Source organism: Pteronotus mesoamericanus, unplaced genomic scaffold, assembly GCF_021234165.1.
Source record: "Pteronotus mesoamericanus isolate MK-2021 breed Mesoamerican mustached bat unplaced genomic scaffold, CSHL_Meso_final scaffold_36, whole genome shotgun sequence".
Lineage (NCBI taxonomy): Eukaryota > Metazoa > Chordata > Mammalia > Chiroptera > Mormoopidae > Pteronotus > Pteronotus mesoamericanus.
Window position 1 is genome coordinate 26,730,819 of NW_026555313.1, and position 12,809 is coordinate 26,743,627.

The following is a 12,809-nucleotide window of genomic DNA, read 5'->3' on the forward strand; positions in this document are numbered from 1 at the left end:
CAGAGTTACCTGGGACTCCTTGGTAGAAATGGTAATATGAGTATTCCCTGGGCCAACCTCTTCACTGAACACCCTCAGTCCTTGAGAGTAGCCATGGCCTTGGATGATGACCCCTTTCCACTCTGGATATGGTGGTAGTCTACCTTCCAATGCCAGGGATCAGAATTAATATTCTTACGTAGAGGAAAGGGACCCAGAGGTGGTTGAGTGCAGTTCTTTGACCAATATCTGGGGTGCTTGCACTTATAACAGGTCTGATCCTTTCACCCCTGATTCTTTTAAGGCCTTCCTGAGTTTCTCTAATGGGACTGGTTTCCACCCATAGCACTACTAATGGCTAGTTCAAGGAGCTCAGCTTGCTTCTCCCTTTCCTCCTTTTCCTGCATTCTTTCCTCCAAATCCTTATTATTTAAAACCAAAAAGGCCATGTCCATCAGCTGGTCTAGGGGAGGTCTCTGAGCCCATTTGTCATTTCTGAAGCTTCCTGTGAATATCAGGCTTGTAGTGGCTTATAAAATGCTATCCTATCAAGATTCAGCCCTCCAGGGAGGACAGATCTAAGTCCATTTATTTCCAGAAGGATTCTTCTAGTCTGTTTCTGAAGAGAACTGGGTTCTCTTCCTTGCCCTGAGTGATTTACCTAATCTTTTCATAGTTTACAGGTTTCTTGAGGCAGTTTCTCATTCCTGCCAGTAAGCAATCTATCATTGCATCCCTACTATGGATTCCTGTCTGAGTATTGTATCCCCAGTCAATATCCTGGTTTGGGATGACTTGGACAGCAGGCTGGTTAGTATCAGGGTTCTGGGTATGCAACCAGTCTGCATATTTATGAGCCTCCTACCAGATCCACTGTTTCTCATCTGGGGAACAGCACATGGTCAGAATTATGTACAAATTTTTCCATGACATACTAAAAGCTAAATTAAGACTCTAGAAATTACTAGTGAAATACAAAAGGTCCTCCAAAAAACTCCTTAGCCCATCTTTACATTGTTGTAAATCATTTATAGGGAAGGGCACTTGTGCCCTTATAGTGCCTTCAGCACCTGCTACCTCCCTCAGGGTAAGAGTGTAGAAGTGTTAGAGAGATATGAAGTGCCATTCTTAGTATATCTTGCTGGGCTGAGTTTTTCCTCAGCTGACATCTTGGTAGTCTGTAGTATAAGGTGGTAGAGAGGTTGATCTCTCAAAGGTAGGGACAGAGACTCCCAAACTCTGGGGTCCCCTTAATCTCCATTGAGAGACAGGTGGGAAACTAAGGAGGATATCTTCTAATTGATCAACAGTTAGACCCATAGGTTCTGTCAAGGTGGGGCTGGAACAAAATGAGGTATCTTGGTACCAAGCCACAAATGCCTGCACAAAAGAATTTAGGACAATTTGCCTTCTCCCTGGCAGAAAAGACCTAACTGTAGTAGAGCATTATAATTCCTGCTCTTGTTATCAGACCGTATCTCTCTGTTCTCTAATTTATATTGAGAACAAACAATGTTACAAAAGAAAACTAATCTCTTCGTTTTTATATTTTTAGGATCAAATTTATCCCAGTTGCTAAGAATGCAACCCAGTGGTTATTTGGAAGGATTGGTGGGTATGGCTCCATCTCAATTGCAGTGATTCTAAAGAGAAGGTATACAACAACAACAACAACAACAACAAACACAAAGATACTCCTTTGCAAGCTAGAGACATCCCTCTTTACTTGCTCCAGGAGCTTTCCTAATGGGCCACAGGCATCCCCTGGGATCCTATTGACCTACCAGATGTCTCTGGGGAAGGAAGTACTAGTGAGTGTCGGCTGATAGAAATCTAAAAGACTTGAAAGGATAGCCACAGTCTATTTTTGTTTCTTTTTCTATGCTCAATTCAGAGGTTTCTAGTTCCCTGGACACTGTTTGCATAATTCATGGTCCTACTGAGTGTTGGGCTGTAAAGAACTGTTGGAAGGGAACAATTCCAGCGTCCTTGAGCAACTGCCTATAATCCTGATAACCCCAGACCCATTGCTCTACCTAGGTAGCCTGAGTACATTTCCATTCCTGTATTCTCTATCGATACCCTCATCTTCCTGTAAGCCTTCAGGTTTGGAACAAAGGAGGTGTCTTACTAGAAAAATAGTTTCTGGCCCCATAATTCACCAAGAGGGCCGCCAAGATGACCTTATTATAAAATGACTCATTCCAAATCACAAAGAGGACACTCTGGCATTCTTCTATCTAATTTTTCCAGAGCTTTAAGAAATTGTACCTGAGTCTGAAATTTCTGCGGAAGGGATCTCAGGAGGTGTCTAAAGGTCCCTTGGATCTTCGTATCAAAGATGGATATCATAGTGGGATGATTGACCAAAAGGGGAAGTTAAAATATCCCTGTAGAATCAAGTAAACTGCCTTAGAATTTAAAATTCAACTAATTGGGTAAGACTGGTTCCATGTGGCCATTTCTGGTAACAAATGCCCAGTAAGTGCCTGTTAAATAGTTCTGACCAGTGTTACTGCTGCAATGACTATATATATATATATATATATATATATATATATATATATACACACACACACACACACACACACACGCACATATACACACATATATAATGTCAAAGATGGGAATAGCTCAACTATACTTAGTTATAGAATATTAGTGACCTTGAATTAGAAATTCTGGGTACAAATACAGCAGGAACCCTTCCTACACAAAAAGGCAAGTGAAGTACAAGTGCAGGTATAAAGGTCAAAATTCAGTCAGGGAGGACATGAATAAAAGAATATCTATGGGGTTGACAAGAAGACTGAAAGAGGAAATCATAACACAGGTGAGGTGGTGACTGATATCTAATATGGAAGGTCAAACTATGCCTATGAGGGAGTGGCTGCAGAGTGGAGAAGTGTTTTATGGTTTACACAGTGAGCCTGACCAGTGTGCAGATATTTTATTGCACCTGATGGGATCTAAGGCTAACCCTGTTCTGCACCCAGATTATCCTATCATGGATGTCTTCAAGCAGTGGGTGCCCTTGTGGCTTTTAACTGCCCAACATATGCCCACAATTTAGCTGCCAACCTTCCATCAAGGAACATCAGACTCACCAAAAGAGACTAGATGAAATGGAAAGGGACATCTCTGGGTGCCAGGGCAGCAAAGGGGGCTTCCCACTTTGGTATCTTCTAGCTGTCTTGCCAAAAACTCAGAGGTAGGCACAGGTAACCAGGTTCTTGGTGATTGCAGACAAAAAAATTGAACCAAACACACAGAGTTTATAGCAGGAAGAGAGAGAGCAGATTTATTAAGAAATAGTACACTCCATAGGACATGGGAGTGGGCCAACTCTGACAGAGATTGACCTCAAGAGCTGGATAAATTCTATTCTTATAGAGCAGATATTTCCTGGCTAGTTTTGGTGGGATTTTATTGTGCATATACAAGTAGTTAGATTACTTTAAAGCTACTCTACATGTGGTCTCCCATGATTTTCCTTGATTAACATAATAAATTAACATTGTAGGACCCACCAAAGAAGGGGGTTCCCACAATGTTAATTTATTATAATACTGTTGTAATGAAGCAGGGGTCATGTAGCATCTTCTGTGCAGGTGCCTTTATGATTCACCATGATTCAGTGCTTTTCCAGAAAGTGGGAACAATTGGTCTTAGGACAGGGTATCTGTCCTGTATAAATGTCTTTTATCTTAGGCCTGGGGCACCTCCGGAGTTTCATTCTTCCTATCTCTTGCCTCAATTGGATAAATGTTGAAATGAATAACTGAAGGAATTACCTATTTATCAGAAAATAAGGGGAAAATCGTGAAAACTAATTATAGAATAGCCTCAATTAGCTAATCCTCTATGACTAGTAAAATAGTTATTTTGTCAATTCATTCATGACCCACAAATATCTCCAGGAAATTTAACCCTGAACATAGTGTGTGCTTAATAAATATTTATTTAAAAAACATGTTTAACCTTTTTCTTTGTTATGTATTTGAAAAGGTATAGAATGGAGGCATTTTTGTGGGTATATAAGATGGAATAATGTTGCTTTGGTTTTATTCTGGTTGGATGGAGATATAGAATCTTCAGAAAGCAGGAGGGCCAGAAGTTCCCAGATCACAAATATTTCACCTCCTGTACATATGTCTCCAAGAAGAATCTCTCTTGACAAGTCCCCCTTTCTGCTACATTTCCCCAGGACCATGCTCTGTGAAAATCAATAGCTGGGATTTCTTTTCTCTCTCTCTCTCTCTCTCTCTCTCTCTCTCTCTCTCTCTCTCTTTTTCTTTTAACTAAAGCATATTCCAAATCCTCCTGAAAAACTTTTCTGGTATGTTATCTTATTTGTGTTACTGCTTTGCATCAGGGTACTGATTTTGATTTTAGCTCTCATGAAAAGTGAGGTTAGACATTGGTGACTGTGACCTTTTGTTATCTGTGAAACATATAATGTCGTTTTAATGACTGTTTTGTAATAAGGTAATATTCCTGTTTCCCTCCTTTAGGGAAAGAAATTCTATGAGATTTTCAGAACCTGGTTATTTTATAATAGATTTGCTTCTTTTTCTTAATCTTATCATGTCACCATATTTTCCCTGTACTGCTCAGCATTCTGTGTCCTAAGGTAAACAAATAACACCAGAATATCCAACAATTCTAGCTTAATAACTGTACAGCAATCAAATTAGAGAAATGTAATTTACCAGACATAGCAGCCCACAGTCCCTCCTTCCCTCCCTCCCTCCCTTCCTCCCTTCCTTCCTTCCTACCTTCCTTCCTTCCTTCCTTTCTTTTTTCTCTTCTCTTGTCTCCTCTCTCTCTCAATTCCACTCCCCACTCCTCTCCTTTGCTCTCCCTTTTCTTTCATTAATTTTCTCAAGGTCTTTGGCAGTTTAGTCTGGAAGAGTAGGGGCTCTTTACCTAAAAGACGTTTAGTAATTTTAAACTCGCTGTTCAGATGGTGTCTAGCAGAATATCGAATGGATGTGGGGAAGTGGGGTAGGGGCTCACACTCCAGCTGTTAGAAGTAATCTTGGCTTGGAGAAGAATGTCTAATTTAACCACAGCCCCCTGGAAACATTGAAGTAATCAGTATCAATGTAGCAATTCTACAGAAGGCAAAACTCCCAATTGCCTAGACTTTTCATGAACAATTCTCATTGTTGTTTTTCTGTTTAATGTGTTCCCTTCAGCAAGGGCTAAGATTTGCATAACAGAAATTGTAACAAGTCACAGCCAGGGACCCCCAAAGGGTACTTGTAATGAGGTCCAGAAATTGGGCTGTTCAAGAAAAATATGAGATATTCTCTCTGCCCTAAGACAGGATGCCATGGGGATCGGAGACCTGTAGCAGGGCCACTGAGAGTTACTTTGTGTATCGGTAACAGGTCAGCTTCCTACCTGAAGTGGAGCAGGGCCATTGAGAGTCATTTTCCATGTCAATAACAGGATAGCTTCAAGCCTCATAGACAAAGACGGTTGTTTTATGTCTCAACAATGCTAACCTGGAAGGTTTGAAAGACTTAATACAGAATGTAACTGAGAGAGGAGAGACAGGGCCTGTGGGAGAGAAAAAGGGACACAGACTCTGGGGAACAATGGGAAGACCATGAGGAAAAGGGGAGAAAGGACTCTTGCTAGTGGGTCATAAGAAGGTGCCACATGGATTTGGATTAAGAACTAGAGATCACAGCGTCACAGTGGATGGTGCTAAGAACTGCAGGAGGCCTGCCTATCAGAGCCCTGAACTTCTGTTCTTTTTCTTCTGAAGGATGGTACCCCTGACTGGCCTGACTGGCCTAACTGGGCAAAGGGAGGAAGGCAGGATTATTTGTGTTGGTGAGTGTTTTAAGTAGTAGGTCTTTTAAAGGGATTTTGAGATTAAAGGATGACATTTCGCTATTAACCAAACCTGTATAACTTTTGAATAAATAGTTCCTTTCCTTTTCACCAAACTCTGCCCTTGAGAACCATAATTTCAAGGGCAGTGGGCAAAAGACCTGCAACCGAGGAACCCTGGGGAAGTGGGGGTGTTGTTTTGGTAATAGCATCTGGGCACCCCCCACATGGGTTCATTATTCAGTACAAAAGTAGTGTCAACAACAGCCCCACCACACCACACCTACCTCTTCCAATTACCTTTCTCCTGCCCCTCCTGCACACCCAGCACTCAGCTCCATCCTTTTCTCATTCTTCAAATCTGGGGACTCACTGAAAACCCTGCTGCATGAGCCTTTTAATTTGGATTCAGGTGGCTTTGTTTTCACTTCTCTTTTTTCCATATGTGCAGGATACTCCTTTTGAAAGACATTTGACCATCAACCATTCTAACTTGTTTGACTAAAGTCCCATGAGAACATCATTAAAGCACACGTGCACGTGCGCACACACACACACACACAAACGCACACACACACAGGCTTTAGGAAAATTATCTGGGTTAGGGTTGGTGTCTGTGTTGCTTGTTTTTTTTTTTAAACATGAACAAGTATCTGGGCTCTTCTAAGTCTGTCACTGCCCAGCTGGAGACGGATCCCCTTGTAGGCACTGAGGAGTTACATGTCACATTTACTATGCTCAGCCATCCTTTTCAAATCATGCAATTAGGGTCTGTCTGAGGATGTGAGGTCTTGAGTCTCAACATTCTGCTTCTTCTATCAGTTGCTTTCCCTCTCACATCTGCACCAACCAACATCCCCACTGGGAGTCTTCTGGGGCCAAGCTGAGCATCCAGAAGAAGAGCTATTTTCATTGAGAGCCAAAAGCCTAAATATCTGCCGGTGAAGATGCACCTCCTCAGCCCCAAGTCCATCAACAGATGTAAGCCTCATCTCATCCCTCAAGAGTCCCACATAAGAGAAGCAATCTCACAAACCGGTCTGCATTTTAATGAAGCCCAAGTGTAACAGGCTGACAGTTAAATGGGGAATGCGCCACTTTTGTATTCTCACCTAACATCTCTAAGGGGAAAGATCCCTCATCCTCCTGGCTACTGAAAGAGAAAAAAAGGAAAAGAAAAAGATGGCACTTTATCTGGCAGGTTTTGCTGCTGCCAAACTATTACACACTTCAAGATATTTGGGAAAGTGAGGAAGATGAGTAGAGCAAGTACTGAACACCAGTTATTTATTCATCAGGCATTGGTTAGGTGCCTTCTGTGAAGTAGGCAGTATGCCTCATGATATGTTTCTAAGACTGAATGTGAGTATTTCATGAAATCCTCAAATAACACTACGTTCTTGTCTTGGCACAAGACTATTTATTGCCTCCATTGTTACAGATAAGGTAACCAAGGCTCCACCGTGCAGCCACCAGTGGGGCAGAGCATGAAAATGAAGGTAGATATAGTTTCTAGCTCACCATGATGCTCTTACAGTATAATACAACAAAAAATACAGGGGGTAGCTAAGGTTACTATTTCACAGTGTGTAATGCCAACTACTAAAACCATAATGGTGATATAACCCAAACATAACTTGTTTTTAGGATCATGGGAAGTTATGTATTCAATAATTATCTTTTTGCTATTAAAAATAAAAGTAAGAAAAAAACCTATTCTAATAATGTTTGACATGCATCTGCTGTGTACAGGGATAGTATTGCATTAATCATTCTTGATGCTACTTGAAGCCAGGAAGGACCAATGACACACAGCCTCACTGATAATAAAAAAATTGTATCATCACATATGACAACCATATCAACACCTTGAATTTTTGGTTATATAATATATAAGCATTTTCTAATTCTAGGTATTTTTAATTATGAAATCTTCATACTTAAATTTTTAACTGAAGAAAACAAAATATGTATTTAATTAATAAAATATTTAATGAGACTCTATTTTATATCAGAAATTGTGGTTGGCCCTGAAAATACAGAGATTAATGATACCCTTTATATCCCCCGGGGAATTATAACTTACAAAAGCCTTAAGAATAAATTTGCTTTAAATTATTTTTAATTAATGGGTTCAACTGTGTCCTGGTTTATCACAAGTACTTTGACCCTTGGCAAATTAATGTAGCATAGAGGAAAGGCTGTCAGATTAGGGTTTTGGACTCTGAACTCAAATTTCATTAAGGTCCAGTAAATGGTGACTATTTTAGTTGCTAAAAGTAAGTCTTTTTTACCTGGATCATAATTTTTTATTTATAAACTGTGATGTTTGGTTGATAGAAATGGTCTCTTGGGGTCTGGTATCTATAATTCTTTAAACTTATACTTTGAAAAATAAAGCTTACCCACAGGAGATATCGGGGACTGTCATAGGTAGTCAATAATAATAGGGAAAGAAAAGTAACTTAAGACTAATTTTTGTGTAAAGCTAATATTTCTACTAAATTATAAAATTGACTTCTATCTCTCTGTCTATTGTATCTTCACATGGATGTTAGCCTACTCCAATTTGACAGGTTTAATATTTAATCTCAATTCTCACCTACCTTAAACTCAAGTAGATAATAAGCAGAAAAATGACCAGAAGATGAGAAAGAGAATAAAAAACAAAATACTAGACTAGGATAATAACAAAGAATGTGACAGCTGATATCTGACACAGTTTGATCTTCTTAGATAGCTTCTTGAATAAGTACATGTGGTATAATTATTTTTCAAGACATTTTCCCACTAGGAAGGGAAAAAAGGGAAAATGTGATCATTTATTAAAATGGTTTCAGGCATTCAAAATCACAAGATGAAACATTAAGGAAAAAATCTAGGCACACTGTAGAAAGAAAATGAATAGTAAAGGTTTGAAAATCTCTAAACCATAAGTATTCCCTGGCATGAGCTTAATCTGCTATCTAATGTGACCCTCCCATGTATATCTTCCAAGATCTTTCTTGTCAGTGGCACCCATCATAATCTCTAGATGTTTTTATGGTCCCAAATGGACCTTTCCTGCAGCTGGTGCAGGAATCTGAAGCTGATCATGGTGCACTTACATGATGGCACTCAGAGGTAACAGTTAGCACCTCTACAGGCATGCATTCATTTTCATTGTCATTTGGTTGCCCATATTCTCAAGCTGTAACGCTACAAAATGCAAGAACCCATGCATCACACAAATTCTACAGGATTTTCAAAGAAACCAGGATTTTTAGGGGAGCAAGATGGATTAGTGAACGGAAGTCACACTGACTTCCTCCCAGGACCAATCTGGAATTACAACTAAATTGTGGAGAAATCACCCAGAAAAAACAAATGAACAATAGTGAGAGAGAAACCTTATAACATAGGACAGACAGAGAAAACAGCTATTGCACAACCTGACTGGTAAGGAGTGCAGTTGAGATTCAAGAAAGCTCTCCGGGTTAACATGTGTGGCCTGGGTTAACATGTATCACCAGAGGGATAACTAAGTGGCCAATTGGATCCCCCTGAGAAGAGTGGGGTCTAAACCATAAGCATGGATCCCCAGCCTAGAGTAAACAGTAAAAAGTAAAGCCAAAAAGTAAACAGGCAATAGCCAGCTGAGAAAAGCAGGAGGGTTGTTCTCTGACAGAAATGGGCAGGTAGAGATGCAAAGAGCCATTAAAAGGGTCAATGCATAAATTTTTACTTGGAGCCACTTACCCTGGGCTCCATCAAAGGTGGAACAGAGTGGGCCTGAGGAGAGACTAGGGAAAGAGGTTTTAGGGAGAGAACTTAGGGAATAGCAAGCAGGATCCCGATGCTGACTCATTGCCCATGCTGCATCACCTACTTTGCTCAAGCAGACCAAATTCCAGAGAGGCAGCAGCATGAGAGGAAACAATAGCCCTTCCCCATAAGGGATTCTACAATGACCCTGTGGCACTAAAGCCTAAATGCTGAGTACAAAGTGGCAGCCACAGATAGTATATTCCAGGATAAAGGGGGCATAGAGTTGCCTAGAGACACGAGTAGAGACTGTAGACAGGGGCATTAGGGAGAGAATTGAGAGAATAGCCAGAGGGATCCAAAGGCTGAGTCACCACCAACAACAACAGCAGACGACTTGCTCAGGCAGATCAATCCCCTCAGAGGCAGCATCATGAGAGGAAACAATAAACTTGCCCTAAGAAGTGACTCTGCCCCACCCAGTGGAATCTAAGACTGACTGTGGAGTTCAGAGTGACTATATTAATAACTGAAAGAGACAGTATATTCTTGGAAGTTTCAAACAGACTGCCTAAGGTCAGTCTGACCTCTGACATCTGACATCATCAGAAGCAGACCCATAAATAAGAGAGAAAAAAACCCAAGTACTACCATAGAAGTTCACACCACAAAGTCAGTAAATCAAGGTGGAACAATTTAAGATGCAGAAGCAAAAAAAGAAGAGTCTCACAAATAATGGGAAGGAAAAGAAACACCACCCAATTGTGGGGAAAGGAGGAATCCCCACAGAGAGAACTAAATGGAATAGAGGAAAGTAAATTATCAGATATTGAACTCAAAATAATGGTTCTAAGGAAATTCAACAAGCTCAGCGAGCTCAAAGAGAATTATGAAAAACTACAGGGAAATTATGAGGAACTAACTGCAAACTACATCAACCTGAAAAAGGACATAAAAACTATCAATAAGAGACAAGAAGAAATGAATACAGGACAAGAATACAATTTCTGAACTGAAGAACACAGTAGAAGCAATCAAAAGTAGGCTACATGAAGCAGAGGACTGAATCAGTGAGCAGGAGGACAAGGTAGGAAAAACCCCAAGAAAGAGCAAGAAATGGTAAAAAGACTAAAAAAAAAAAAAATGAAGAGGCATTTAGGGAAATGCAGGACAACCTGAAACTAAATAATATCCATATAAAAGGAATACCAGAAGGAGAGGAAGAGGAGCAAGAGATAGAGAACCTGTTTGAAAAAATAATGAGGGGATCAGCTGCAGCAGCAAGCGGAGGAGGCAGGCAGTTGAGTGGGACCAGGAGTTGGATGGGCACCATGGCAGGGGTCATCACCATGGAGGCGGTGAAACTCAAGATCCAAGTCCTGTAGCAACAGGCCAATGATGCAGAGGAGAGGGCCGAGCGCCTCCAGGGGAAAGTGGAGGGAGAAAGGCGGGCCCGGGAATAAGCTGAGACAGAGGTGGCCTCCTTGAATCATGGGATCCAGCTGGTTGACGAGGAGCTGAATCATGCTCAGGAGCGCCTGGCCACTGCCCTGCAAAAGCTGGAGGAAGCTCAGAAAGCTGCTGATGTAGGTGAGAGAGCTATGAAGGTTATTAAAAACAGAGCTTTAAAAGATGAAGAAAAGATAGAACTCCAGGAAATCCAACTCAAAGAAGCTAAGCACATTGCAGAACAAACAGATGGGAAGTATGAAGAGGTGGCTTGTAAACTGGTGATTATTGAGGGTGATTTGGAACACACAGAGGAATGAGCTGAGCTGGCAGAGCCCAGTTGCCGAGAGATGGATGAGCAGATCAGACTGATGGACCAGACCCTGAAGTGTCTGAGTGCTGCTGAAGAAAAGAACTCTCAAAAAGAAAACAAATATGAAGAGATAGATTCTTACTGATAAACTCAAGGAGGCAGAAACCCTTCCCAAGTTTGCTGAGAGATTGGTCGCCAAGCTGGAAAAGTCAATTGATGACTTGGAAGATAAACTGAAATGCACCAAAGAGGAACATCTCTGTACACAAGGGATGCTGTACCAGACTCTGCTTGACTTTAATGAGATGTAGAGCGCTTCAGTCTTGCCCTGCAGCTGCTCCTCACTCTGATCCTGACTCCGCCTGAGGCCAGCCTGCCAGAAGCTGACCATTAAATTGAGGGCTTATCTTTAACTGGAAGGCTGCTTTCTCCTTTGGCTTCCCCTACCCCCCACTCCCACTCAATGTCTTTTTCGTCAAACTCTCTGCCTCTCCCAGAGATTCTGGTTGGGCTAGAGGCTGAGCACCTTTGGGAAACAACATTTAAGGGAATGTGAGCACAATGCAAATTATCTTTAAAAGAATCTTGTGATGTGCACATTTTGTAATTACCTTTTGTTGTTGTTGTTGTAGCAACCATTTGTAAAACATTCCAAATAATTCCACAGTTCTCAAGCAGCAGTCTAATCCATTTCTTTTTAGAAGGTAATTTTTCAGCTTAGTCTCTATTGCCTTCTCCACAGAGGAGGGAAAGAGGTATGGGCCTGCCTTGTTTAGAGCCAAACAGAGCCCAGAGAAAAACTCCACTATGGAGGTTATTGCTTTGTGCAGAGTACCAGTCAAACCAGAAAGGTGATTCTGCGGGGAGTTAGCTAAAAAAAAAAAAAGAAGTGATGTTCAGGTTTCAGCTTTAAGGTATTTTTGGGTACTTTTATTTTTTAAATCAGAAGTGACAAAATTAAAATGGTGATACCTCTCTGAGACCAAATCCTTGTCTCATCTCTGCCCCCTTGTCAATGGTTCACAAAATGGATCATGTGCCCTTATGTTGAAGTGACCACTTATTTGCTCTCATGCCTCCTTGAAAGAAAGAAAATTATGTTTTTGCCACTGATTCAGCCGTATGAAATCATCTCATCACCCTTTTCTGGGTCTCAAGCTGCTGTCTAAAAGTGTCATCTCATTATGCTTTGTATCAGTTAGTGCTGGAGAAATCTTGAATAGTTGATGCACACAACTTTTGCCCATCAGTAGATGATTGGATCAAAAAATTATGGTAGATATACACAATGGAATACTACGCAGCAGAAAGAAAAAAAGAACTACTAAAGTTCACGACAGCATGGATGGAACTAGAGAACATTATGCTAAGTGAAATAAGACAGGGGGCAAAAGAAAAATACCATATGATCCCACCTATAAGTGGAACCTAACCAATAATACAAAGATGCAAGGAAAATAAGACCAGCAACACTGAA

General features: G+C 40.9%; 1 pseudogene; it reads left to right on the plus strand.

Moving 5' to 3' along the window:
- Nucleotides 1–10,901: 10,901 nt before the first annotated feature.
- Nucleotides 10,902–11,643, plus strand: LOC129085895 (tropomyosin alpha-3 chain-like; annotated as a pseudogene).
- The last annotated feature ends 1,166 nt before the right edge of the window (nt 11,644–12,809 follow it).